At 37.0% G+C, this 27,959-nt stretch overlaps 1 protein-coding gene across 11 annotated transcripts in view; it reads right to left on the bottom strand.

The window, feature by feature from the left end:
- NCOA6 (nuclear receptor coactivator 6) overlaps window positions 1-27,959 on the bottom strand; it is a 95,259-nt gene that overhangs the window by 55,980 nt on the left and 11,320 nt on the right. For 9 of the 11 annotated variants that reach the window (XM_049868976.1, XM_049868979.1, XM_049868984.1 and 6 more), the window contains exon 2: window positions 1,094-1,200. The exons of 1 other annotated variant lie outside the window; for it this stretch is intronic. The gene's annotated coding sequence lies outside the window, so the exon portion shown is untranslated. Of the gene's footprint in view, window positions 1-1,093; window positions 1,201-9,407; window positions 9,509-27,959 lie in introns of all 11 variants that reach the window. One more of the 11 variants, XM_049868977.1, reaches the window with a different exon arrangement.

The following is a 27,959-nucleotide window of genomic DNA, read 5'->3' as shown; positions in this document are numbered from 1 at the left end:
CACTTTGCATAATGTTTTCAAGGTTCATCCAAGTTGTAGCATGTTTTAGAATTTAATTCCTTTTAATAGTTATACAACATTCCATTGTATACCACAGTTCCTCCGTGCACCGGTCATCCTGGCAGAAGTGAGTGGTTTCTATCCCTGGACTGAAGCTCTTAAATCTCAAAATTAAAAAATAAATTTTTTTCTAAATATGAAAACTACTTTCAATAACTTACAAATGTCAGTGTCTTAAAGGAAAGCAGCAATAAATGCTTAAATTCTGTTTAATGTAGACAAGTGAGTGTTTACTAGGTAAGTCACTTCAGTAAACTGAGATAAAAATCTAAGAATATTAGGGGACCAGGCACAAATCTTATCCTGATGCTCCAAGCCTGTCACAATAGTATTAAAAACAGAAACAAACAAAAAAAACCCAGCTGCCATGAGTCGGTTTCAACTCATGGTGACCAAATTCTCAAATTAAAAAAAGGGGGGAGGAGCGAGAACTATGCAGTAAGTGCTCTGATACTGACATTTTCTCACGTGGGCTCATGAGGCATTTCTGAAGAGCTCCCTGCATCAGCTTAGACCACTGTGACAGAGACCCCAGGTGTGGACTGCCAGGATCTGTTAACAGAGCACCACACAGAGGCTATGTGGAAGGGAAATTCAGATTTCAGGGTAAAAACCATGAATTTCTGCTGGGCTTTGGCTAATCCCAAATCCAAACACAGCATCAAATTTTAAGTTGTGTTGAGGTTGCAACTTTCAACATATATTTATTTGAATTTTTGATCAATTAAAGGTATTTACTTGAAGTGCAATCTCCTATTATAATTTTAATCAACAAATTCTAATAATACCGTTTGCTGGTCTTTCACTGTTACACACAGTAAAACCTGAGATCAACCTTTATAAAAAAAAAGGTAAAAACTACATAAAGAAGTTTGTAGTAGAAGCCCCATTTAAAAACAGAAGAGTGGCATTTGTATTTTATCCAGTTTCTAAGAATAAATGCATTCTAGACAGCATCTCCAGAAAGAAAGACAATACTAGAAAAACCATTAAGTTGGGCTTTACCTACTCTCTCACACTGGGTTTCACTCACCAAAAAGTCTTTCTTAAATTTTTATCATTTATCTAGGTCATCTTCTAAGTCCAAATAAGCAGGCATTTTTAGGGCCTATATTTCAGGGTAGCAGCCAAATCAAAACTCTAAAAAGAGAAAAAACAGAGGAAAAATAAAGTCACAGTATTATATAGCTATTACAGAGGTGACCTACCTTTGCAATGGAAGCCAATGCAAACATTACAAGTTATCGATGCAACTTAAACATCTTTACCTAGTTATCGTAGAGTTAATCCCAACTGATGGCAACCCCATTTCTCTCAGAGTAGAGCTGTGCTCCATAGGGTTTTCTATGGTTGATTTTTTTTTTTTTGGAAGTAGATTGCCAGGCCTTTCTTCCAAGGCACATCTGGGTTGATGCGAACCTCCAATCTCACCACCCCGGGACCCCCCAAGCATCTTTAGATGTTAGAAACAGGATTACTATTAAGTCTACAAAGAATAACTTTTCCTAAGATCTTATACCACTCATCCGCAAGCATTAAAAAGAGTGTGGAACCAAACCTCAGTGAATGACTCCAGCTTCACTTAAGAATCATGAAAATGGGAGCCCGAGCCTTAGAGACCTCCCTTTACCTTCATTTCTAAATCTGTCAAATTAAAATGAATTAATATCATGTCACCACGTTGAGAGCCAAAAACACACATAAGTTTAAGACCCACTTCTCTAACAGAATTTCAAAATTAGTTTTTAAACTTTCTGAAGTATAGACTTAAGTTTTTCCAACTGTATCTATAATATCTATACATTATATTTTTCCATGACATTTTCAGTTTAAGTTTTAAAGTATTCTTTATTGTAAACATAGAATTTATCCACGGAAAGTGCATACCTTTGGCATGCGTTCAGAAAAAGTCGCCCTGAGACACTATTTAAACCTAGAACCAAGCCTTTCCCCTGAGATCACCTTTTATGTAACAGCAGGGTGGCACTGAAAATTAAGGCTATTACCTATAAGATCAGTGCTCAATTTTAAATCATCGTTATGAGACCTAAAGGTCAACAATTACCCAAAAGCAAAGATGAGGAGATAAGGGAGTAGGGAAACTAGAGTACTAGAAATGAAACAAGTAGAACACAAAGAGAATGTTGACACAGTGTGATAAATGTAACGAATGTCACTGAAGAATTTATGTGGAAATTGTCAAATGGGAACCTAACATGCCGTGTAAACTTTCACCAAAAACTCAATGAAATATTATTTTTAAAAAACCATATATTAGGCCACAAAGAAAATTTCAATAAATCCAAAAAGCAGAAAAAGGGCAGTCAACATACTCTGATGACAATGTACTAAAATTACAAATTTAAAATAAAATCAAGAAACAAAGACCTTTCTACCTTAAAACAACAACAAACCCTTGAACTTTTGGGTTAAAAAAATACACGTCAAAACTTCAAAATTTCTAGAAAACAATAATAAGAAAAGTTCTACACATGAGAATACAACTAAACCAGCAAAGCAGACAATTCACAGCCATAAATACGCACATTAGGAAAAAAAAAATGAGTTAAAGAACTCAAAAAGTTAAGGGGGGGGGGAAACAATAAAGTGAACTGAAAGAAAGCAAAATGAAAGAATTAACACAAATAAAAGCAGGAAAAAAAAACCACAATAGAATAAATAAACCCAAAAGTTGATACATTGGGGAAATCAATAATACAGTTAAACCACTAAAAAAAAACCACTGCTGTCAAATCTATTCTGACTCAACGCGAATCCACGTGTCAGAGTAGAACATCCTCTACACGGTTTTCAATGGATGATTTTTCAGAAGTAAACCACCAGGCCTTTACTTCTGGGTGGACTTGAATCTCCAAACTTTCAAGCTTAAACTGTACCACCCAGGAACTCCTGTTAAACCACTTTTGTCATTATTAGGTGCCATCGAGTCAGTTCCTACTCATTAGTGACCCTACGTGAAACAGAATGAAATACTGCCCAACCCTGCACCACCCTCAGAGTCGTTACTGCGTTTGAGCTCACTGTTGGAGCCACTATATCAATTCACCTCCTTGAGGGCCTTCCTCTTTTTCCACTGACCCTCTACTTAACCAAGCATGATATCCTATTCCAGGGACTGGTCGCTCCTGATAACATGTCCAAAGTAAGTGAGATGAAGTATCTCCATACTCGCTTCTAACGAGCATTCTGGCTGTACTTCTAAGAGATTTGTTCATTCTTCTGGCAGTCTACGGTATATCCAATATTCTTCGCCAACACCGTAATTCAAAGGCATCAATTCTTGTTCAGTCTTCTTTGCTCACTGTTTAGCTTTTGTGTCCATGTGAGGCAACTGAAAATACCGTGGCTTGGGTCAAGTTTACCTTAGTTCTTAAGGGTTAAAACAACTAGTTAATCTAATTAAGTAAAAAAGGGAGAAATTCCACATACATAAAATAAAAAGACATGAAGGAAATTAAAAAGATCACAAGAAACTATTCAGCTCAAGTCTATGTAAATACGCTAATGCACCCAAAAGCACCAAGCACAGATTTAAAATGAAATACTACTAACCTTTTAAAGAGCCGATAAGTCTAATGTCCTTGAAACTGTTCTGGAGCATACAAAAAGAAAGAAAACTTCCTAATTCTTTCTATGAAGCTAGTAAAACATGAATACCAAAAGCTGACACAAAGTGCAGGCAGAAAGTTATCTGCGAATCTCTCTTAAATTGATCAATCTCTCTTACATTGATGTGATTTTAAGTCAAATTTTAAAAAGAATCCAACAGTATATTAAGAAAATAATAATGCAGCATGCCCAAGTAGAGTTAGTCCTAGGAATGCAAGAGGTTCAGTATTCAGGACATAAGGGAAAAAGTCATATGATCATCTCCACAGATATTAAAAAGTCCTTTGATAAAATTCAACAACTCTTCTTGATTACAACAACAAAATCTCAGGTAAATGGGAATATACGAACTCCTCCTTAACATGACAAAGTATGTCTTCTCAGATCAAAAGTCAGCAGCTTGCTTAATGGGAAAATCAGGAACAAGATAAATATATCACACTGTATTAGAGGTATAGTCAGAGAAATTAAACAAGAGAAATAAAGGTATAAAAATAGGAAAGAAAGGTGTATACCTATCACCACATGTAGATGATATAACTGTATTCTTGAAAATCTTAGAAAATGAATCAGGAAACAACAAAAATTTTTTAAAAATTCAGCAAAGTAACGTGGCACAAAATTAATATATAGAAAATAATAATTTTCATTACATATGCAATCAATCACCAGTAGGTGGAAAAAGATCTCATTATAATAGCAACACGAAAGATAAAATAATTAGGAATGAACTCAAAAGAACTGTAAATCTACAAGAAAATTAAAAAATACTAATGAAGAGCACAAATGCAAAAAAGACCTGAACAAAAGGAATAACATACCAAATTCTTGGATAAAAAGACTCATGAGTTGTCGATCTCTCTAATTCATAATTTAACAATTCCAATAAAAATACCAACTTCTTTTTTTAAATAGACAAGCTGGATCTAAACCTTATACAGAAAAATAAGTAATGATAGTCAGGAAAATTGTAAAAAATAAGAGCAATGAACTAGCAATGCACAAACACCAGAAGAGAAACTAGATAACTGGGAGCTCCTAAAAATCGAACACTTACGCTTGTCCAAAAACTTCACCAAAAGAGGAAAAAGATTACCTATGGACTGGGAAAAAGTTTTTAGTTATGACATTTCTGATCAGTGTCTGATCTCTAAAATCTATATGATACTGCATAAACTCAACAACAAAAAGACAAATAACCCAATTAAAAAATGGGCAAAGGATATGAACAGGCACTTCACTAAAGATGACATTCGGGTTGCTAACAGATACATGAGGAAATGCCCACAATCATTAGCCTTTAGAGAAATGCCAATCAAAACTACAATGAGATTCCATCTCATGCCAACAAGGCTGGCATTAATCCAAAAAACACAATAAGTCTTGGGGAGGCTGTGGAGAGACTGGAACACTTATACACTGTTGGTGGGAATGTAAAATGGCATAACCGCTTTGGAAATCGATTTGGCGCTTCCTTAAAAAGCTAGAAATAGAACTACTATACGATCCAGCAATCCCACTCCCTGGAATATACCCTACAGAAATAAGGGCCTTTACGTGAACAGGTATATGCACACCCATGTTCACTGCAGCACTGTTTATGATAGCAAAAAGATGGAAGCAACCAAGGTGCCCATCAGTGGGTGAATGGATAAATTATGGTATATTCACACAATGGAATACTACGCATCGATAAAGAACAATGATGAATCTGTGAAACATTTCATAACATGGAGGAATCTGGAAGGCATTACACTAAGTGAAATTAGTCAGTTGCAAAAGGACAAATATTGTATGAGACCACTATTGTAAGAAATCGAGAAATAGTTTGAACAGAGAGAAAATATTCTTTGATGGTTACGAGAGTGGGGAGGAAGGGAGGGCGGGAGAGGGGTATTCATTAATTAGATAGTAGACAAGAACTATTTTAGGTGAAGGGAAAGACAACACACGATACAGAAGAGGTCAGCACAACTGGACTAAACCAAAAGCAAAGAAGTTTCCTGAATAAATTGAACGCTTCCAAGTCCAGCGCAGCAGGGGCGGGGGTTTGGCGACCATGGTTTCACAGGACATCTAGGTCAACTGGCATAATAAAATCTATTAAGGAAACATTCTGCATCCCACTTTGGAGAGCAGCATCTGGGGTCTTAATGCTACCGAGCAGCCATCTAAGAGGCATCAATTGGTCTCAACCCACTTGGAGCAAAGGAGAAAGAAGAACATCAAAGACGGAAGGTAATTATGAGCCCAAGAGACAGAAAGGGCCACATAACCCAGAGACTACATCAGCCGGAGACCAGAAAACTAGATGGTGTCGGCTACAACAGATGACTGCCCTGACAGGGAACACAACGGAGAACCCCTGAGGAAGCAGGAGAGCAGCAGGATGTAGACATCAAATTCTCGTAAAAAGACCAGACTTAACAGTCTGACTGAGACCAGAAGAACCCCAGAGGTCATGGTCCCTAGACCTTCTGTTAGCCCAAGACAGGAACCATTCCCAAAGCCAACTCTTCAGACAGGGATTGGACTGGACGATATGAGAGAAAATGATACTGGTCAGGAGTGAGCTTCTTGGATCAAGTAGACACATGAGACTATGTGGGCAGCTCCTGTCTGGAGGGGAGATGAGAGGGGGACAGAAGCTGGCTGAATGGACACGAAAATAGACGGTGGAGAGAAGGAGCGTGCTGTCTCATTATGGGGAGAGCAACTAGGAGTACATAGCAATGTGTATATAAATTTATACTACTTGATTGGTAAACTTCCACTTAAAGCACAATAAAAATTTAAAAAAAAGAGCAATGAAAGGGAAAATATTAAAACATAGTATAAAGCCTAAATAATTAAAACTGTGTAGTAACAGCACATGAATATATGGACGACCAAAGGAAAAGACTAGAAATTCCACAAATTGACCAAAATGCATATGGAATTTTAACACATAAAAGTAGAGAAAAAAATAGTGTTGGGACAACTAGGTAGTCACCTGGGGAGGGTGGGGGGGGGGCTGGATCTATAATATTAAACATCAAGGTAACTCCAAATATTTTCTAACCTCAGAAGGAAAAGGTTTTTCTAACTTTGACTCAAAATCTAAAGCCATAAAGAAAAGACCTACAGATTCAACTACATAAAAATCAAAGACAAGGCAAAATACACCACAAGCAAAGTTTAAGAAAAAAAAAAAAAAAAAGGCAAAGTAAGAAAAAATATTTGCAATCAAATTACTGATAAACAGCAAATGTCTCTATAAATATATTAAAGGAAATAAATTTTTAAGTATATTGTTGTTGTTGGGTGCCACTGAGTCGGTTCTGAGTCATAGTGACCCTATGTATATATAACAAAAAAGACAATTTGGACAAATTGGACAAAAATGCACACAGGATACACAGAAAAGGAAATACAATGACCCTTAAACATATGAAAAGATGTTCAACTCTACTCATAAGAAGGAAAAAACAGAACACAATTTTCACTTATGAGATTGGCAAAAATCCAAAAATTTGATAACGCACTATTTCAGCATGGGTGTGGGAAAACAAACATTCTCATTCATTGCTGGTGCTAGTACAAACTGATACGCCACCAATAATTAGGTAGTATCTACAAAAATTACAACTGCACATATCATTAACCTAGCAATTCCACTTCTAGATAGTTACAAGATGGCACACGTACAGGATTACTGACTACAGCGCTATTTGTAACAGCAAAAGAAATTACCCAGATGTCCATCAATAAAGACTGATTAAATACATTATAGTACATCCTGAAATGAAATGCAGTTATAACAAAAGAATGAGGATGCTCTCTGTGTACTGATATGAAAAGACCTCCAAGATACTTTTTTGAGAAGAAAGAAAACAAGGTACGTAACATTGAGTACAGTAAGTTTTTTGTGGAAGATGGAAAGGAAACATTTTTATATGTGCTGGTATTTGCATAAAGTACTTTAGGAGGAAATACAGAAAACTAATAGAAATGGTTATCTTCAAGGTGAATTAAAAAAGTCGTGGTATACCAGAAGACAAGGAAACAGACTAATGAACAAGAGGTCACAAGGGCACAAGAGCCAGTTCTAAGGAGACAATTTGAGTATCAGAAAGAATAATGAATAAAACTGATTATAATATCATGAATGAATAAGGCTCCATGATTCGTAGTAATTACTCAAAAAGAGAGAGTGAAAAAAACCCTATCATATGAAACCACTGGAGGTTACTACTACACCGTCTCCTTACTCTGAAAATTGATAACTAAAGAGAAGAATTAAGCAATTTATCTTTTTAGAAGGGTTTACCCTTAGTAGAGAGGGAAACCTCACCTTTTAGAATAATGCTGGTTGATAAATATAGAAGAAAAGATAGATTTTTTCCAAAGTCACCATTGTGTAACCACCAATGAAATAAATGATTCGGGCAATGGTGATCGAAGGATGTAAAATTCACCGGGTGAAAATTGTTGGAGAACAAAAGATTCCCACAGTGCTAAAGAATCATTTCACAGATTACTTCCTAACTGCAAAGAGAAAAACAAGTACCTTTACAATGGAGAGATCTGACAGTTACCAGGTTAACCTAGTGATCGAACTCAGCAACAGTTAGTATGAGACTCTTCATTTATACCTCCTTTTTTTTTAATGTGATGTAACCTGAAGTACAAAGCATCACCTATGATAGATTGTTGCCAAAAATTTCTCATCTGAGTCTAAGTAAGTCTTTAAACTTAATTTCTACTTTACAGGAAATTCAGTGGCTAAAGCAACAAAAAAAATTACATGGAAAAATAATGTGACAGAACTAGGCTGTTGGACTCCTACAACAAAACCGGTCTGATCTCTTTAAAAAGCTAGAATCTTGGGGAAGGAAGGGGGGATGCAGCTCTAGATTAAAAGAAACTGAAGAGACATAAGAACCAAATGCAACGCATGAACCTTACTTAGGCCCTGTTCGAAGAAAACAGCCATTAAATAATGTTTTAGACAGTTGGGAAAAACTGAACATGAACTGAGTATTAGAGGTTATTAGGGAATTGTTTTTATTTTCTTGGGCACAGTAATGTTATTTGCGATCATGTAGACAATGTCCCTGTTCTCAGGAGATGCATGCTGAAGCAGTTAGGGATAAGGCATCAGAATGTCTGCAATTTACTTTAAAAATGATTCAGCAAATACAGTAGATAAAGAGATAATGCAAATGTTAATAACTGTTTAAACTAGATAGGTGTTCACTGTATTATTTTTCAACTTTTTGGTATTTTTGAAACTTTTCCTACTAAAAATTGGGAGAAAAAGTGGTTACCTTTCAGAGACTATGAATGAGAGTTAAGGGGGGATCAAGACTTCACTGTATATGTTTTTTATATTTTGATTTTTGAACCATGTAGATGTATTATCTATTAAAAACAAAAGCTAGGTATCTACCACCCTCTAGACCCTTAGCAATTATAATATTTCTACTCTTACCCTACCTCATATATGTAACAACAAAAATATCCTCTGCTTTCCACTGCCTTATTTTGGGGGGCTCCCCTAACTACATGTACCTTGTGAGTCATTTAACAGTAAGATCAGAACCTCACCAACATCATTACCAGGTGCTGAGCTACTGCCACCACCTCCTATTCAATATTTCCTTAGGCCAGTCTCCCACACTTGTCCCCTCCCTCCACCCCTTCCATGTCAGGCGTGCACAACAGTTGGCTCTTACCAGGGTCTCAGCCTCTGACACGCACCTATTCTTCAGGCACACGCAGTCGACCAGCTACCTCTCGCCCTCCCCTACTGGTTCACAAATTTGAAGTTTTAGGGCTGAAACAGAATTTACAGAATAATTAGTCCAACTCCCCCAATTTTTCACAGACAGGGAAAAGTAAAACCTAGACACTGGTTTCAAGACTTGGCCGAAGTTACAGACTAGTATTACAGCAAGATCAAGACTAGATCCTGGTCTTCCATCCCCAAATTCAGTGCTTCTTCTACCATATACCAAATTCTCCTCACCAGGGTAACTCTACCTCACTCACACACAGTGCACCATTAGCAGAAATATCAGAGCCAAGCTGATCCAGTCTATTTCAGGCCAACGCTCACTAATAAGAACTACCCCAAACAAAAACCAAACAAACCCATTGCTGTCAAGTTGATTCCGACTCATAGCGACCATACAGGACAGAGCAGAACTGCCCCACAGAGTTTCCAAGAAGTGCCGCCTGGTGGATTCAAACTACTGACCTTTTGGTTAGCAGCCATAGCTCTTAACCACCACACCAACAGGGTTTCCAGAACCACACTAAAAACTACTATTAAATGACTAAAGTCAGAATACCTGAGATCAAACGAATATGTACTTTGAAAGAACTTTCATGGTTCTCAACCTTGACTATACATTAAAATTACCTGGGAAACTTTAAAAAATAATACTGCCTGGGTCCCACCAGGTCTGCACTGAGGCCTGAGCTTTGGGTATTTAAATGCCCAAAGGTTTAGGTATAGCAGTCTGAATGCTCTAAGGTTCAGGAGCATACTTTTTGTTATTTAATTTGCCTTTAGATGAGGTAACTCTGAGGCAGGTGGGGAATGTAGCTAAAGAATCTGCCCCAAAAAATTAATGAAGAAGGAGGAACACAAGCTTTTTCTTCTGCTGTTTTTTTAAATTTTTTGTTTTTAATGTATGTAATCTAATACCATATTACTTATAAGAAAATCAAACAAAATGTTGTTGTTAGTTGCCATTGAGTCAGCTCTGACTCATGGCAACCCCACGTACAGTGCAACAAAATGTTGCCCAGTCCTGCACCATCTTCACAATCATTGGTATGGCTCAAGTTCATTGTTGTGGCCACTACATATTTTGAGTGCCTTCCAACCTTTTTTTTTTTTTTTCCAACCTAGGCGGCTCATTTTCCAGTACTACATCAACCAATATTCTGTTGGGATTCTCAGGGTTCTCACTGGCTAATTTTTGGCAGTATATAGCCAGGCCTTTCTTCCTAGTCTGTCCCAGTCTGGAAGCTCTGCTAAAATCCGTCCACCATGGGTGACCCTATTGGCATTTGAAATGACGGCAGCACAGCTTCCACTATCACAGCAACACACAAGCCATAATAATAAGACAAACTAACAGATGAGTGACAGAAACAAAACCTAACTACAGGTAGTCCCCAACTTACGATAGAGTTCCGTTCTGACAACTCCATCGTAAGTTGGTTTTGACAGAAGTAGAATACCTCTTTTTTTTTTTGGTTTTCATTATTCCCTTTTATTATCAGTATCTTTACAAATCTGATCTTTGTCTTTGGCAGTTGGCATGAGAATGATATCAGCAAATTACACACTGCAATACTGTAGGTTTACATATTACAAACAATAATATGTACATAAAAAAGGACGATCATAACTGTGGCCCGTCATTAACTCAAATATGTCATAAGTCAGGGACTACCCGTATACAGAATAAAAAGTGAACTATACCACCCTGGGTTCCATCTTGTTTTTATTACTTCTGTGACCTCGGAGTCTCTTAAAACTTTCTTGGCCTCTGTGCTGTCATTTAAAAGAAAATGAGGGAGGCTAACGTTTTTTCCACGTTCCTGGGTGGCGCAAATGGTTTATACTCAACTACTGAGCTAAAGGTTGGTGGTTTGAACCTGCCTTGCAATCTGCTCCCATAAAGATTTCAGCGAAGAAAACTCTACGGAGCAGTTCTACTCTGTAATACATGGGGTTGCCATGAGCCTAAATTGATTCAACTGCAACAGACAACCGCAACAAAACTTAAAAAGCACTATTATAAGCTAGGCACTGTTCTAGGCAATTTGTTATTAACCCAATTAAGTCCCTCAACAACCCCATAAAATAGGTTCTATTACTCACATTTTACCAACGAGGAAACCGAGGCACAAAGAAGTCAAGTAATTTGCTCAAGATCGTACAGCTTCCAAGCCAAAGCCATGAGTCAAGCTCAGGCAATTAGATTCTAGAGTCTGGGCTTTTCACTACCACACCACTCTCAAACTACTTGAATACAGTGAACCCTGTGAGAGCCACAACTCAACACGACTGCCTTGTTTTTCTGGGTCTCGTAAGTTTTCTGCCTTTGACAGTATGCAGTTTTACCACGTTTTCATCACTCGTTTTAATGGAAAATATCTGAGTTTTCCTTCTCTGACAGGTTTCCGCCTTACACAGGTTCTGGCTTTTGCTGATTTTACTGTATTAGGTAAAAGCATACTCTCAGCTCGCTAGAGGCTGATAGGTTCATTCACTCATTCAACAAGTATTTAAGGATGCAATACACGCCAGTATTGTTCTAAACGCTACAGGTACAATGGTGAAGAAAATACAGACTTGGTATCTGATTTTATACGAGCTTACATTCTAGTAAAAATGTACACAGGTTTAAAGTGCAGGATTTTTAAATAAAACATTTATCCCCTTATAAATTTAGGAGTCCCTGAGTGACGCAAATGTTTAAGTGATCAACTACTAATCAAAAGGTTGGCAGTTCTAACCTACCCAGAGACACCCTGGAAGAAAGGCCTGGAGATGTGCTTCTGAGAAGTCACAGCCTTGAAAACCCTATGGGGAACAGTTCTACTCAGCAATACATGGTGTCACCATGCGTCAAACAAACTCTATGGCAACTGTTTTTTTGTTGGGGGCGGGGAGATTGGTTTTATTTATATGTTTATTCAAAATAGCTACCAAAAAAAAAAAGAAAGTTGCACAGTATCCAGTTCTGCTTTAACTAGCTAGAGCAGTAGTTCCCAAATTTGTCTGCACATCAGAATCACCTAAACTGCACCTCAAAACCAAACCCACTGCCGTCAAGTCGACTCCGACTCATAGGAACCCACAGAGTTTCCAAGGCTGTAAATTTTTCCAGAAGCAGGCTGCCACATCTTTAGACCATGAAGCAGCTGGTGGGTTCAAACCGCTGACCTTCTGGTTAGCAGCCAAGTGCTTTAACCACTGCACCACCAGGGCTCCTAGAATCACCTAGGGATCTTTTAAAAATTGCAAAGTCCAGGCAAAGGCATCAATAGTTTTCAAAGCTCCACAGGTGATTCCAATGGGACGACACGTTTGAGAAACACTGAGCTAGAGTTTTCATCAGTCTGAATAATGATAAAGTTCATTCATGATGACATAAATAAATAAAAAAACAAAAGGTAGTTAAATGGCAAAAAAAGAAAAAGAAATAATAACAATACATACACAGACATGTACACATATACACATTTGCCCTTCTCTGAATCAAAACTACTTTTCTGTTAAGCAGATCTTATTTAAGTTTGTCTAGCCCACATGCCAAATGCAGCTTCCCAATGTAAAATACCCTAAAGACATTGAGATCAAAATGCCTTCTTTTTTAAAAAGTAAAATAAGTCTACATCAACCCTCTGTTAAGTTGGAACCAAATCTCTTATACACCAAATTTGCATTTGTATTCCATAGGATCAAGAGACCTGTTTAAGAACTCTCTGACCACTTTCAGAAAAGATTATGAGGGGGTTCATTAGGACCCCTCTCCATTCCTCCCAGGACCCAGACAAAGGAAAAGGGCAAAGAGGAAGAAGAGAAACATCAGGAAAAAAAGACTAAATATAAACCTATTCAAAGTAAAATTTAAGTGGCTGTCCATATTCCTTTTTTCGACCACTACTTCTGCTAATTTTACTCTAGAAAAAGTTGTAAAAACATGAGATGATCTATTCTTATTCTAGTTCACTGTTTCTTAACAACGAAGGCACAGCATAAACCACCAAGGAAGCTTTTTCAAAATCTCTCACTAGTGGTTACATGAGTGTATTCATTTTATAATAGGACTTACGCACTTTTGTGTGTGTTATACTTCAATTAACAAAAGAATAGATAGATGTTAAGTGTCTTGGACAGAACCCCATGGAAGATTCTAATTAAGTAGGTAGCAAAACAGAGTTCCATGGAGGTTACATGATTTGCCCTAGGTTACATATGTTGTTAGCTACAGACTTAGTCCTTCTTGTCACTTTCCTACTCTTTCTGACATAAAACTGTAAATATGCCAATAATATTGTATTACACTTTTTTTAATTAAAAATTCACTCTCCTAGTTATACTCTGAGAAAAAATTTATTACAAAATAATACCTGTAAACACAAACAAGCAAACAAATAAATGGAAAACACAGATGTTCTGGGTTCACAACTGTGCACCATCCACCTTAGGGAATTCAATAAAGTCTAATGCTGATGCAATAATTTCCTAATCCTGGTATCCATATTTTATAATGCCCTCAGTATAGACACATGTCAACTGATTAGTAGTAATATCAACTGGGTTCATCTTCAGCATTGTTTATGATAACAAAACACAGAATGAAAGAATGGAAAAAGGGCTAGGCGGAGCATGGCAGGGTATGTGTGCCCTGAGTTCTAGTGTTGACCATTCCATGAAACTGTTGTATAATTCTGGGCAAGATACAATCTCTCTGGGCCTCAGATTCCTAAATTATAAGAAGAGAGGATGAATCATTAGAGCTAAACAGAATCTCGGGTTCCTTCTAGTTTAAGAAAACTCAAGGACTATTTATCAACAAATTTAATTATTCTTCTATATACTTTCATTTAAACAAATAAATGTTCCTATTTGAATGTTTAAGTCACTTTATAAAATAGGAACCATAGAATTTCTCTGGTACTTGCCTCATAAACACGAGCATATTCTTCACATTGTGCTAAATGCAAACCTCCCAGATTCATTGTCTAGGTATAAAACCTCTCCCTCTCAAAGATGACTAGTAGTATATCTTTACTACTTTGCTATCACCACCATGAAACACTTTCACATAAGTTTTCTTAACTTTACATTTTTAAATACTTTCAGGCTTATGGAAGCATGAGTTATTTTTCAGATAATGGAAAATATGTGTACAGAAATCCCTCACAATTTCATTATCTACTGTAACTTGAATACTTCCAACGGATGCATTTGTCCAACTACCCTTTATTCTCGTAGTGTGGTATATAACAAGAGGGGAAAAACTTGTTGAGCCCCTGACTTGTTCCATTAGATTATAATATGCTTGATTGAATTATGAACTGTATTTGTATTAGGATGAGTTGCTTTAGAAATCTCAATTTATCATAATTGACACTCTACATGCCAGGCGCTCTGCTAGGTACTTTCCTGCTCCTAAAGTCACTAAATAAGCATCAAAAAATTGTAGGATAGATAACTAAAACATTTTTCTTGAATGGCTAAGTCTGGATATTATACTGCTAATACGTAAAAAATTAAGTTGGCCTTTTAACCACATAGCCCTAAATGTTTCAGGATAATCTCTAAGGCATTTAAAAACTGTCTGAATATAGTTAAATGTGAACTGTTCAAAGATGATTTGCCATGGCACAAACTAGTGTTGAGATTCAATCTCATCCTCCCTTCATTTCATGAGATCCTTATAAAACTGCTATAGGCTTCCTGTTCCCAAGTTCAGGTCTTCCAAGTGAAAATATGCAAACCTGCAGACAAATCGGAGAAACTTAGAGTGCCCTGAAAGGATCAACAAAAAATGCCTGCCAACGAGATTGGCATTTCAATAGTGCGACAACCCTTTTTTTATCTTGTTAGGGATAAGAGTTAATTTAAGAGATTAAAAAATATTAACATTAACTTTTAAACTTTAATTCTGACATCTTGGCTTAAGAAACAAAAGATAAATTAGCCAGTTACGATAAATTGAGATTTCTAAAGCAACTCATCCTAATACAGATACAGTTCATAATTCAATCAAGCATATTATAATCTAATGGAACAAGTCAGGGGCTCAACGAGTTTCTCCCCTCTTGTTATATACCACAGTAGGAGAATAAAGTAAAATTTAGAGGAAAACTTTTATACGACATGTCCTAATTATGAACATCATTCTGCTCTTTCAATGACACTAACGCTGCAGTCAAAAAACAGCATGGGTTTGAAGCACCAGTCTTTTAATCCAGGCTCTAAATATACAAATGACATTGAGAAAAAAAAATTCCTCGTAATTTCTAATTTACTGTAATTCAAATACTTTCAGCAGATGAATTTGTTCATCCACCCTCTACCAAGTGCATTCTATGTGCCAGGTACTGTTCGGTACTTTCCTGCTCCTAAAGATTTTTGACCAAATTCAACAATCCAGTACTAATAAAAAATTCTGTAAAGTCAACTTGAAGTAGTCCAAGATTCTCATGGAACAGTTGGGAAAATTAAAGCCCAAGTGAACAATCTGCCCAAGGCGTCTTAGTAGTAAAGGAAGTCTTCAATTTCATATGTGACATTTCCTTACTAATGAAAGACTTCATTTTAAAAGCACTAGAAATGCAGAACAAAATTTCAAATTCTCACAGACTCCAGACTTTTACGGAGCCATGGAGGTTGGATGAACCCCTGAAACTACTGGCCTGAGATAATTTTTAAACCTTAAACCATTTACCCTGAAGTCTTCTTAAAACCAAACAATAGTTTAGCTTAACTAATAAAAAATGTCTGCCTTGAGCATTATGCTCTTTTAAGATCTATATTGGATCAAATTGACAACAGGAACTCAAAAGATTAAATAGGAACCTTAGGGTAGTGAGTTTATGTTAATGGGGGAGGAACAACTCAGAAAGGGAGGGTGTTGCACAATTTGGAGAATAACAGTCAAAGTCACTGAATTGTACATGTAGAAACCGTTGAATTGGTATATGTTTTGCTGTGTATATTTTCAACAACAAAATAAATAAAATTAAATAAATAAGTAAAAGCACTAGAAAAGTATGTTACATGATGATAACGAAGGTTGTCTCACCATAAGACAGTGATGAAAGACAACTTTAGAGAACAATGGCTCAAATCCTCTGTTATGTTTCTCTCTAACATGAGTTAAATCATGGGATCTGGGCTCTCAGTCAGAAAAGTTTTCAGGCTACCATTCTAAGAATCTGCCAGTGTTTCTCCATTGTCTTAATATTTTCATAATGACAGTGTTGTCAGGGTTTATTTATTTATTTGGCTTTATGCTCTTGTAATTGTCACTTTTAAAATCGCACACTAAAGATCAGCTTTCAGGTCTTTTGCTCATTTCATCTATTAAATATCATTATTGATGACCCAGAAGAATATGACTGCTTAGCAAACCTGCAGACAGACCATATTAGATGAATATACTAATATCCTCAAACACAGGAACAGCATTCCCAAAATGACTTGTAGAAGTTCAAAAGAGGTCATTTGAAAACTAGAAGATTTAATACTGTGCTTACTCCCAAACAATGAAGAGGAGATAACTTTCCAGTCAGTAGACTAAATTCAATGACAAGAAAGACAGGTTCATTTACGTTAAAAAAACAAATAAATCTCTGCCCAAATTGGAGAGAGAAAAACAAAATTATTAAATAATAATAAATAAAAGCTTAAAGAATTATTAACTTCATTGGGGTAAGGAGGAGTAAAACATGAATCCAGAAGCCATAAAGAAAAAGAACTGACAGATGTGGTCAGATAAGAATTAGTTTATGTGTACTGGAATACAGGGTGGAGAGAAGGAGTGTGCTGTCTCAATAGGAGGAGAGCAGCTAGGAGTACATAGCAAGGTGTGTATAAGATTTTGTATGAGAGACTGATTTGATTTGTAAAGTTTCACTTAAAGCACAATTAAACAAAAAAAAAAAAGAATCAGTCTACATGTCAAGATAAACCACAAAGTCAAATGTCAGACTGGGAATAATTGTACCCTGTGACAAAACGGGGGGGCGGGGTGGTTAATACCCCAAATATACAAAATCTCCCGCAAACTGATTAAAAGGCAAAATGGTAACACCACAAGAGAAAATTAAGTCAAGGATCGGAAGAGGTGATTTGCAGAATAGAGAATAACAAACGGCCAATGACTGTGCTCAATTTATCAATGGTCAGAGACACGAAAATTAAAACAAGAAAACACTTTTCACTCAGCCAACTGGCAAAAATTAAAAAGCTATATGTTATCCAGTGTCAGCAGGTCCAATAATTATAACAACCTTTGTGGAAAATAATCTCGCAGTTCACAATAAAATTGAAATAAACTTACCACTTAACCTTCTGTAGGAATGTATCCTACAGAAGTGAAAACTTCATTTCTGAAAGATTATGCACAAGGATATCCACTGCAATACTATTTGTGATGGGGAGAAAAATCACAACCTGAATGACCACTGAGAAGCCTACATAAATGGAACATTACACAGCCAGTAAAGAATTGTTGTTGTTGTTGTTAGGTGCCGTCGAGTCAGTTCTGGCTCACAGCGACCCTATGCACAACAGAACGAAACACTGCCTGGTCCTGCACCATCCTCACAATTGTTGTGCTTGAGCTCATTGTTGTAGCCACTATGTCAATCTACTTCATTGAGGTTTTTCCTCTTTTCCACTGAAATGAATTAAAATTAGATATTTGTTTAACAAAATGAATTAGGTATTTGTTTAATGATTTAGAAAAACATGTATGATATACTATAAAGCAGAAAAACAGAAGTTGTAGAATAATGTGTATGGCATCTTAATAATCTTATAAGAGAGAAAATGAATCAGTATGTATATTTGTGTTTCCAAGAACACAGAAAGATGTGGAAGAATACACTAGGCTATTACACTTGGTTAGCTTAGAGGATAGAAACTAGAGAGGAGGAAATGGTTGGCTTTTTCTTCATACAGCCCAGGTTTTGCTCAGCTTCTGCAATAAGCATATACTGCTTTTGTGGTTTCAAAGGAAAATCTTACCATGTATAATTTATAGCAGATGAAATGGAATAAGGAAAAAACCTATAATAGATATGACAGGAAAAAATACTAATTTAAAGGTGATATAGAATTGCAGCATAAAAGAAAACCAAATGAAACACTAAGAGACAACAAAAACAAATTCTGGGTGCTTTTTGGGTAGGTCTATAAAGCAGTTTTTATGAATTTAAGAGTTACCTCCACTTTAAAAAAAAGAAAGGAATAGTAGTTTTTTATTTAGGAGCTTTATCTTTTTAGGCTTCTCTGCTTAGAATGGTTTTTTAAAAGAACAAACTCAGACTTATTACAAAAGCCTGTCAAATGCCACCAATGATTATTACTGCCATCTGTATTTTCTTGATGTTGTTAAATTGTATTTGACTTTAGTGATAGTCTCAAACTTGAAATCTACCTTTTATGACAATGCATCATTATTTACAACACTGAGTAATAATTTTAAGCGCACAGTAAATACCAAATCTACACTGAATGGTCAAATGATATGAAAAATTAGTTCAAACAAGAGGAGCTGCATTTCTTATTACTTGAAAAAGTGCTCATCATTAATAAAAATAAAAAACATTTGCTAGTCACAAAAGAAAAAAAAGTGTAACTTTACAATGAAGCAATCTGATACCACCTGAACCCTGTAGTCAAGTTTATCAAAAATACTGAGTGACAACAAAAAAAAGCCCTGGCCCAGATGGCTTCACTGCAGAGTTCTACCAAACTTTCAGAGAAGAGTTAACACCACTACTACTAAAGGTATTTCAAAGCATAGAAAATGATGGAATACTACCTAACTCATTCTATGAAGCCACCATTTCCCTGATACCAAAACCAGGTAAAGACACCACAGAAAAAGAAAATGACAGACCTATATCCCTCATGAACATAGATGCAAAAATCCTCAACAAAATTCTAGCCAATAGAATTCAACAACATATCAAAAAAATAATTCACCACGACCAAGTGGGATTTATACCAGGTATGCAAGGCTGGTTTAATATTAGAAAAACCATTAATGTAATCCACCATATAAATAAAACAAAAGACAAAAACCACACGATCTTATCAATTGATGCAGAAAAGGTATTTGACAAAGTCCAACACCCATTTATGATAAAAACTCTCACCAAAATAGGAATTGAAGGAAAATTCCTCAACATAATAAAGGGCATCTATGCAAAGCCAACAGCCAATATCACTCTAAATGGAGAGAACCTGAAACCATTTCCCTTGAGAACAGGAACCAGACAAGGATGCCCTTTATCACCGCTCTTATTCAACATTGTGCTAGAAGTCCTAGCCAGAGCAATTAGGCTAGACAAAGAAATAAAGGGCATCCGGATTCGCAAAGAGGAAGTAAAATTATCTCTATTTGCAGATGACATGATCTTATACACAGAAAACCCCAACAAATCCACCAGAAAACTACTGAAACTAATAGAAGAGTTTGGCAGAGTCTCCGGTTATAAGATAAACATACAAAAACCACTTGGATTCCTCTACATCAACAAAAAGAACATCGAAGAGGAAATCACCAAATCAATACCACTCACAGTAGCCCCCAAGAAGATAAAATACTTAGGAATAAATCTTACCAAGGATGTAAAAGACCTGTTCAAAGAAAACTACAAAGCTCTACTACAAGAAATTCAAAAGGACATACTTAAGTGGAAAAACATACCTTGCTCATGGATAGGCAGACTCAACATTGTAAAAATGTCTATTCTACCAAAAGCCATCTGTACGTACAATGCACTTCCGATCCAAATTCCAATGTCATTTTTTAAGGTGATAGAGAAACAAATCACCAACTTTATATGGAAGGGAAAGAAGCCTCGGATAAGCAAAGCATTACTGAAAAAGAAGAAGAAAGTGGGAGGCCTCACTCTACCTGATTTCAGAACCTATTACACAGCCACAGTAGTCAAAACAGCCTGGTATTGGTACAACAACAGGCACATAGACCAGTGGAACAGAATTGAGAACCCAGATATAAATCCATCTACATACGAGCAGCTGATATTTGACAAAGGCTCAGAGTCTGTTAATTGGGGAAAAGATAGTCTTTTTAACAAATGGTGCTGGCATAACTGGATATCCATTTGCAAAAAAATTAAACAGGACCCATACCTCACACCAAGGACAAAAACTAACTCCAGGTGGATCAAAGACCTAAACATAAAGACTAAAATGATAAAGATCATGGAAGAAAAAATAGGGACAACCTTAGGAGCCCTAATACAAGGCATAAACAGAATACAAAACATTACCAAAAATGACGAAGAGAAACCAGATAACTGGGAGCTCCGAAAAATCAAACACCTATGCTCATCTAAAGACTTCACCAAGAGAGTAAAAAGACCACCTACAGACTGGGAAAGAATTTTCAGCTATGACATCTCCGACCAGCGCCTGATCTCTAAAATCTATATGATTCTGTCAAAACTCAACCACAAAAAGACAAACAACCCAATCAAAAAGTGGGCAAAGGATATGAACACGCACTTCACTAAAGAAGATATTCAGGCAACTAACAGATACATGAGAAAATGCTCTCGATCATTAGCCATTAGAGAAATGCAAATTAAAACTATGATGAGATTCCATCTCACTCCAACAAAGCTGGCATTAATCCAAAAAACACAAAATAGTCAATGTTGGAGGGGCCGCAGAGAGACTGGAACTCTTATACACTGCTGGTGGGAATGTAAAATGGTACAACCACTTTGGAAATCTATCTGGCGTTATCTTAAACAGTTAGAAATAGAACTACCATACAACCCAGAAATCCCACTCCTGGGAATATACACTAGAGAAATAAGAGCCTTCACACGAACAGATATATGCACACCCATGTTTATTGCAGTACTGTTTACAATAGCAAAAAGCTGGAAGCAACCAAGGTGTCCATCAATGGATGAATGGTTAAATAAATTATGGTATATTCACACAATGGAATACTACGCATCGATAAAGAACAGTGACGAATCTGTGAAACATTTCATAACATGGAGGAACCTGGAAGGCATTATGCTGAGTGAAATTAGTCAGAGGCAAAAGGACAAATACTGTATAAGACAGCTATTATAAGTTCTTGAGAAATAGTATAAACTGAGAAGAACACATTCTTTTGCGGTTACGAGAGGAGGGAGGGCGGGAGGGTGGGAGAGGGTTATTTACTGATTAGTTAGTAGATAAGAACGACTTTAGGTGAAGGGAAAGACAATACTCAATACACGGAAGGTCAGATCAACTGGACTGGACCAAAAGCAAAGAAGTTTCCTGGATAATCTGAATGCTTCGAAGGTCAGTGGAGCAAGGGCGGGGGTTTGGGGACTATGGCTTAAGGGGACTTCTAAGTCAATTGGCATAATAAACTCTATTATGAAAACATTCTGCATCCCACTTTGAACTGTGGCTTCTGGGGTCTTAAACGCTAGGAAGCGGCCATCTAAGATGCATCAATTGGTCTCAACCCACCTGGATCAAAGGAGAATGAAGAACACCAAGGTCACACGTTAACTATGAGCCCAAGAGACAGAAAGGGCCCCATGAACTAGAGACTTACATCGTCCTGAGACCAGAAGAACTAAATGGTGCCCAGCCACAACCAGTGACTACCCTGGCAGGGAGCACAACAGAGAACTCCTGAGGAAGCAGGAGAACAGTGGGATGCAGACCCCAAATTCTCATAAAAAGACCAGACTTAATGGTCTGACTGAGACTAGAAGAATCCCAGCGGTCATGGTCCCCAAACCTTCTGTTGGCCCAGGACAGGAACCATTCCCGAAGACTACTCATCAGACATGGAAGGGATTGGACAATGGGTTGGAGAGAGATGCTGACGAAGAGTGAGCTACTTGTATCAGGTGGACACTTGAGACTGTATTGGCATCTCCTGTCTGGAGGGGAGATGGGAGGGTAGAGAGGGTTAGAAACTGGCAAAATGGTCACGAAAGGAGAGACTGGAGGAAGGCAGCAGGCTGACTCATTGGGGGAGAGTAAATGTGAATATGTAGTAAGGTGTATATAAGCTTATATGTGACAGGCTGACTTGATTTGTAAACTTTCACTTAAAGCACAATAAAAATTATTAAAAAAAAAATAGTGGGTGAATTAGACATTTACACATCCTATGATATGGTGCAATATGAAGTTTTATTCTTGTAAAAAAATTTTAACTACAGTTTAATCAAGCCTTTAGTTCTACCTTCCATTTTAAGGAAATACAGGGAATAAAGGAATAAGTTAAATACCACAACAAAAGCAATCAGATAAATCCAGAATGTGGGACATTCAATAAGACAACTGTTCCAGTTTCAATAAGTCAATGCCATGAAAAAAAGAGGTTGGAGAGGGGGGCAGAAAGGGAAATAGGAACTATTCAAGGTTAAAAAAAAAAAAAAAAAGGAAGAACAGTAGCATGTAAATACAATGCATGGTCCTTAACTTGATTTTACTTTTAACAAGTCAGCTATAAAAGACATTTTGGAAGCAACTGGAAAAATTTCAATATGAACTGAATATTAAATAATATTAAGGAATTACTGTTAGTTTCCACCTCTCCTCTGTCACTTTGTCGTATTATGGTAGCTTGCATGTTACTGTGATGCTAGAAGCTATGTCACCAGAATTTCAAATACCAGCAGGTTTCAGCGGAGCTTCCAGAGTAAGACAGACTAGGAAGAAGGACCTGGTGAACTACTTCTAAAAAAATCAGCCAGTGAAAACCTTATGAATAGCAGCAGAACTCTGTCTGATGTAGTGCCGGAATATGGGCCCCTCAGGTTGGAAGGCACTCAAAATGCGACTGGGGGAAGAGACGCATTCCCAAAGTAGAGTCAACCTTAATGATGTGGATGGAGTAAAGCTTTTGGGACCTTCATTTGCTGAGGTGGCACAACTCAAATGAGAAGAGACACCTGCAAACATCTATTAATGTATAAATATATGTACAAAGTATGAATCTAGGAAAACTGGAAGTTGTCAAAAATGAAATGGAACGCTTGAATATCCATATCCTAGACATTAGTGACCTGAAATGGACTAGTATTAGCCATCCTGAATTGGACAATTATATGGTCTACTACGCTGGGAATGACAAATTGAAGAGGAACAGCGTTACATACATTGTCAAAAAGAACATTTCAAGATCTGTCCTGAAGTACAATGCGGTAAAAGATAATATCCATATACCTACAACAAGGAAGACCAGTTAATATGACTTTTATTCAAATCTATGCACCAACCACTAATGCCAAAGATAAAGAATTGAAGACTTTTACCAATTTCTGCAATCTAAAATAGATCAAACATGCAGTCAAGATAATTACTAGTGATTGGAATGTGAAAGCTGGAAACAAAGAAGGATCAGTAGTTGAAAAATACAGCCTTGGTGACAAACAATGCTGGAGATTGCATGATAGAATTTTGCAAGACCAACGAGTTCTTCACTGCAAATACCTTTTTTAAACACCATAAATGGCGACTATACATGTGGTCTCGCCAGATGAGATACACAGGAATCACCATCAAATCTACTACAGCTGTGGAAAGAGACAATGGTGAAGCTCAATATTATCAGTCAGAACAAGGCCACGGACCCAATGAGGAACAGATCATCAATTGCATTCATAACCAAGTTCAAGTTGAAGCTGAAGAAAATTAAAACAAGTCCACGGGAGCCAAAGTTCAACCTTGAGTATGTTCCACCTGAATTCAGAGACTATCTCAAGAACAGATTTGACACACTGAACACTAATGACGGAAGATCAGAAGAGCTGTGGAATGATATCAAGCACATCATACATGACGAAAGCAAAAGGACATCAAAAAGACAGGAAAGAAAAAAAAGATCAAAATGGATGTCAGAAGAGACACTGAAACTTGCTCCTGAACATGAAGTACCTAAAGCGAATGGAAGAAATGATGAAGTAAAAGAGTTGAACAGAAGATTTCAAAGGATGGCTCAAGAAGACAAAGTATTACAACGAAAAACCAAAATGGAAGAACACACTTGGCATTTCTCAAGCTGAAAGAACTGAAGAAAAAATTCAAGTCTTGCATTGCAGTATTGAAGGACTCTATGGCAAAATATTGAACGATACAGGAAGCAACAAAAGAAGATGAAAGGAATACACAGAGTCACTGTACCAAAAAGAATGGGTCATTGAATTCAGGAGGCAGCGTATGATCAAAAACTAATGGTACTGAAAGAAGTCCAAGCTGCACTGAAGGCACTCGTGAAAAATAAGTCTCCAGGAATTGACAGTATGCCAATTGAGATGTTTCAACAAAGAGATGCAGAGCTGAAGGTGCTCACTCATCTATGCCAAGAAATTTGGAAGACAGCTACCTGGCCAATTGACTGGAAGAGATCCATATTTGTGCCCAATCCAAAGAAAGGTGACACAACAAAACGTAGAAATTATCAAACAATATCATTAATGTCACATGCAAGTAAAATTTTGCTGAAGATAATCCAAAAACGGTTGCAGCAGTACATCAACAGGAAACTGCCAGAAATTTAAGCCGGATTCAGAAGAGGATACGGAACAAGGGATATCACTGCTGATGCCAGGTGGATTTTGACTGAAAGCAGAGAACACCAGGAAGATGTTTACCTGTGTTTACTGACTATGCAAAAGCATTTGATTGTGTGGAGCATAATGAATTATAGATAACATTGAGAAGAGTGGGAATTACAGAACAGTTAATTGTGCTCAAGAGGAACCTATACATAGATCAAGAGGTAGTCGTTCCAACAGAACCAGGGGATACTATGTGGCGTAAAATCAGGTAATGTGTGTGTCAGGGTTGTATCTTTTCACCATACTTATTCAATCTGTGTGCTGAGCAAATAATGCGAGAAGCTGGACTACATGTAGAAGAATGCGGCATCAGGATTGAAGGAAGACTCATTAACAACCTGTAATATGCAGATGACACAACCTTGCTCGCTGAAAGCAAAGAGGACTTGAAGTACTTACTGATGACCATCAAAGGCTACACCTTCAGTAAGGATTACACCTTAACATAAAGAGAACAAAAATCCTCACAACTGGACCAAAAAGCAACATCATGATAAACGGAGAAAATACTGAAGTAGTCCAGGATTTCATTTTACTTGTATCCACAATCAACGTCAATGGAAGCAGCAGTCAAGAAATCGAATGACATATTGCGTTGGGCAAATCTGCTACAAAAGACCTCTTTAAATTGTTAAAAAGCAAAGATTTCACTTTAAGGACTAAGTTGCGCCTTACCCAAGCCATTGTATTTTCAACCACCTACATGCATGCGAAAGCTGGACAATGAATAAGGAAGACTGAAGAAGAATTTTGTTAGGTGTGATAATGGTATTGTGATCACTACGTAGGAGAATGCCTTTATTTCAAAGAGATGCATGCTAAAGTATTTAAAGGTAGAGTCTCGTGGTGTCTTTATTTTTAAAAGGTTCAACATAATAAATGTATTATTAAGCCAATATGGCAATTTGTTTAATATAGGTGGTGGGTAAAAAGGTATTCACTGTACTATTTTTCTTTTTTTGGTATGTTTGAAATTTTTCATGACAAAAAGTTTAGAAGAAAAAAAAAAAAACCACAAAAACTGTGAAGTACCACTACTATACCGGAAGAAACAAAAATTATTGGCAGGCTACTGGTAATATAAATCAATAGCCATTCTAAAGAATAATCTGACAATACGGCTAAAAAGTGATACCCTCAGATCTAAACTTCTAAAGGCTGTATGCATACGGTAATGAGCAGGAAGTTCTGCCTTTATTTTTCTGTAATATTTAAAATACACAATTTAAAAAATTTTAAGGGGATACATGCTCTTAGAGAAAATATGAACAATGCAAATATAGAATCAGGAAGAACTGCCTACACAAAGAAGGAAAAGCACCTGAAGGCTACTGCTGACCACAATTTGAATGAGTATTCACAATGTGAATACAGACTTATCGTGGACATAACTATGACAAAAAGGACAGAAAACGATTGGTTTGGGCATTACACAGTCTTCCTCAATTCTTTCCATTAGTCAGGTGTTTTAAAAAAAAGGGTTCAGAAAAAATCAAGAGGTAAAGAATAGAATGGAAAAGAGGTGGTTTGAAAGAAAGGTTTGAAAGAAATGAAGGGCAACTTCATTTATTTATTAATACTTAAATCCATGCAGAGGATTTCTTTTTTTTTTAATTTTTATTGTGCTTTAAGTGAAAGTTTACAAATCAAGTCAGTCTCTCATACAAAAATTTATATACACCTTGTTAAATACTCCTAATTGCTCTCCCCCTAATGAGACAGCACACTCCTTCCCTCCACTCTATTTTTGTGTCCATTTGGCCAGCTTCTGACTCCTTCTGCTCTCTCATCTCCCCTCCAGACAGAAGATGCCAACATAGTCTCATGTGTCTACTTGATCCAAGAAGCTCATTCTTCACCAGTATCATTTTCTATCCCATAAAAAAAAAAAAAAAAAATTTTTTTTTTTTTTTTCCAGACTAAACCCTGTCTGAAGAGTTGGCTTTGGGAACGGTTCCTGTCTTGGGCTAACAGAAGGTGTGGGGACCATGATCACCAGGGTCCTTCTAGTCTCAGTCAGACCATTAAGTCTGGTCTCTTCATGAAAATTTGGGGTCTGCATCCCACTGCTCTCCTGCTCCCTCAGGGGCTCTCCCTGTCAGGGCAGTCATTAGTTGTAGCCAGGCACCATCTAGCTCTTCTGGTCTCAGGCTGATGCAGTCTCTGGTTCATGTGGTCCTTTCTGTCTCTTAGGCTGATAATTACCTTGTGTCTTTGGTGTTCTTTATTCTCCTTTGCTCTAGGTGGGCTGAGACCCATTAATGCATCTTAAGACGGCCGCTTGCTAGCGTTTAAGACCCCAGAAGCCACTCTCCAAAGTGGGATGCAGAATGTCTTCTCAATAGATTTTCTTACGCCAATTGACTTAGATGTCCCCTGAAACCATGGTCCCCAGACCTCTGCCCCTGCTACGCTGGCCTTCAAAGCGTTCAGTTTATTCAGGAAACTTCATTGCTTTTAGTTTAGTCCAGTTGTGCTGTCCTCACCTGTATTATGTGTTGTCTTTCCCTTCACCTACAATAATTCTTACCTATTATCTAATTAATGAAAACCCCTCTTCCTCCCTCCCCCTTCTCGTTACCATCAAAGAATATTTTCTTCTCTGTTTAAACTATTTCTCCAGTTATTATAATAGTGGTCTTATACAATATTTGTCATTTTGCAACTGACTAATTTCACTCAGCATAATGCCTTCCAGATTCCTCCATGTTATGAAATGTTTCACGGATTTGTCATTGTTCTTTACCAATATGTAGTATCCCAACGTGTGAATATACCATAATTTATTTATCCATTCATCTGCTGATGGGCACCTTGGTTGCTTCTATCTTTTTGCTATTGTAAACAATGCTGCAATGAACATGGGTGTGCATATATCTGTTCGTGTGAAGGCTCTT

Source organism: Elephas maximus, chromosome 25, assembly GCF_024166365.1.
Source record: "Elephas maximus indicus isolate mEleMax1 chromosome 25, mEleMax1 primary haplotype, whole genome shotgun sequence".
NCBI classification, from domain to species: domain Eukaryota; kingdom Metazoa; phylum Chordata; class Mammalia; order Proboscidea; family Elephantidae; genus Elephas; species Elephas maximus.
Note: the sequence above shows the minus strand (reverse complement) of the source record. Positions and strands in the feature narration are given on the sequence as shown.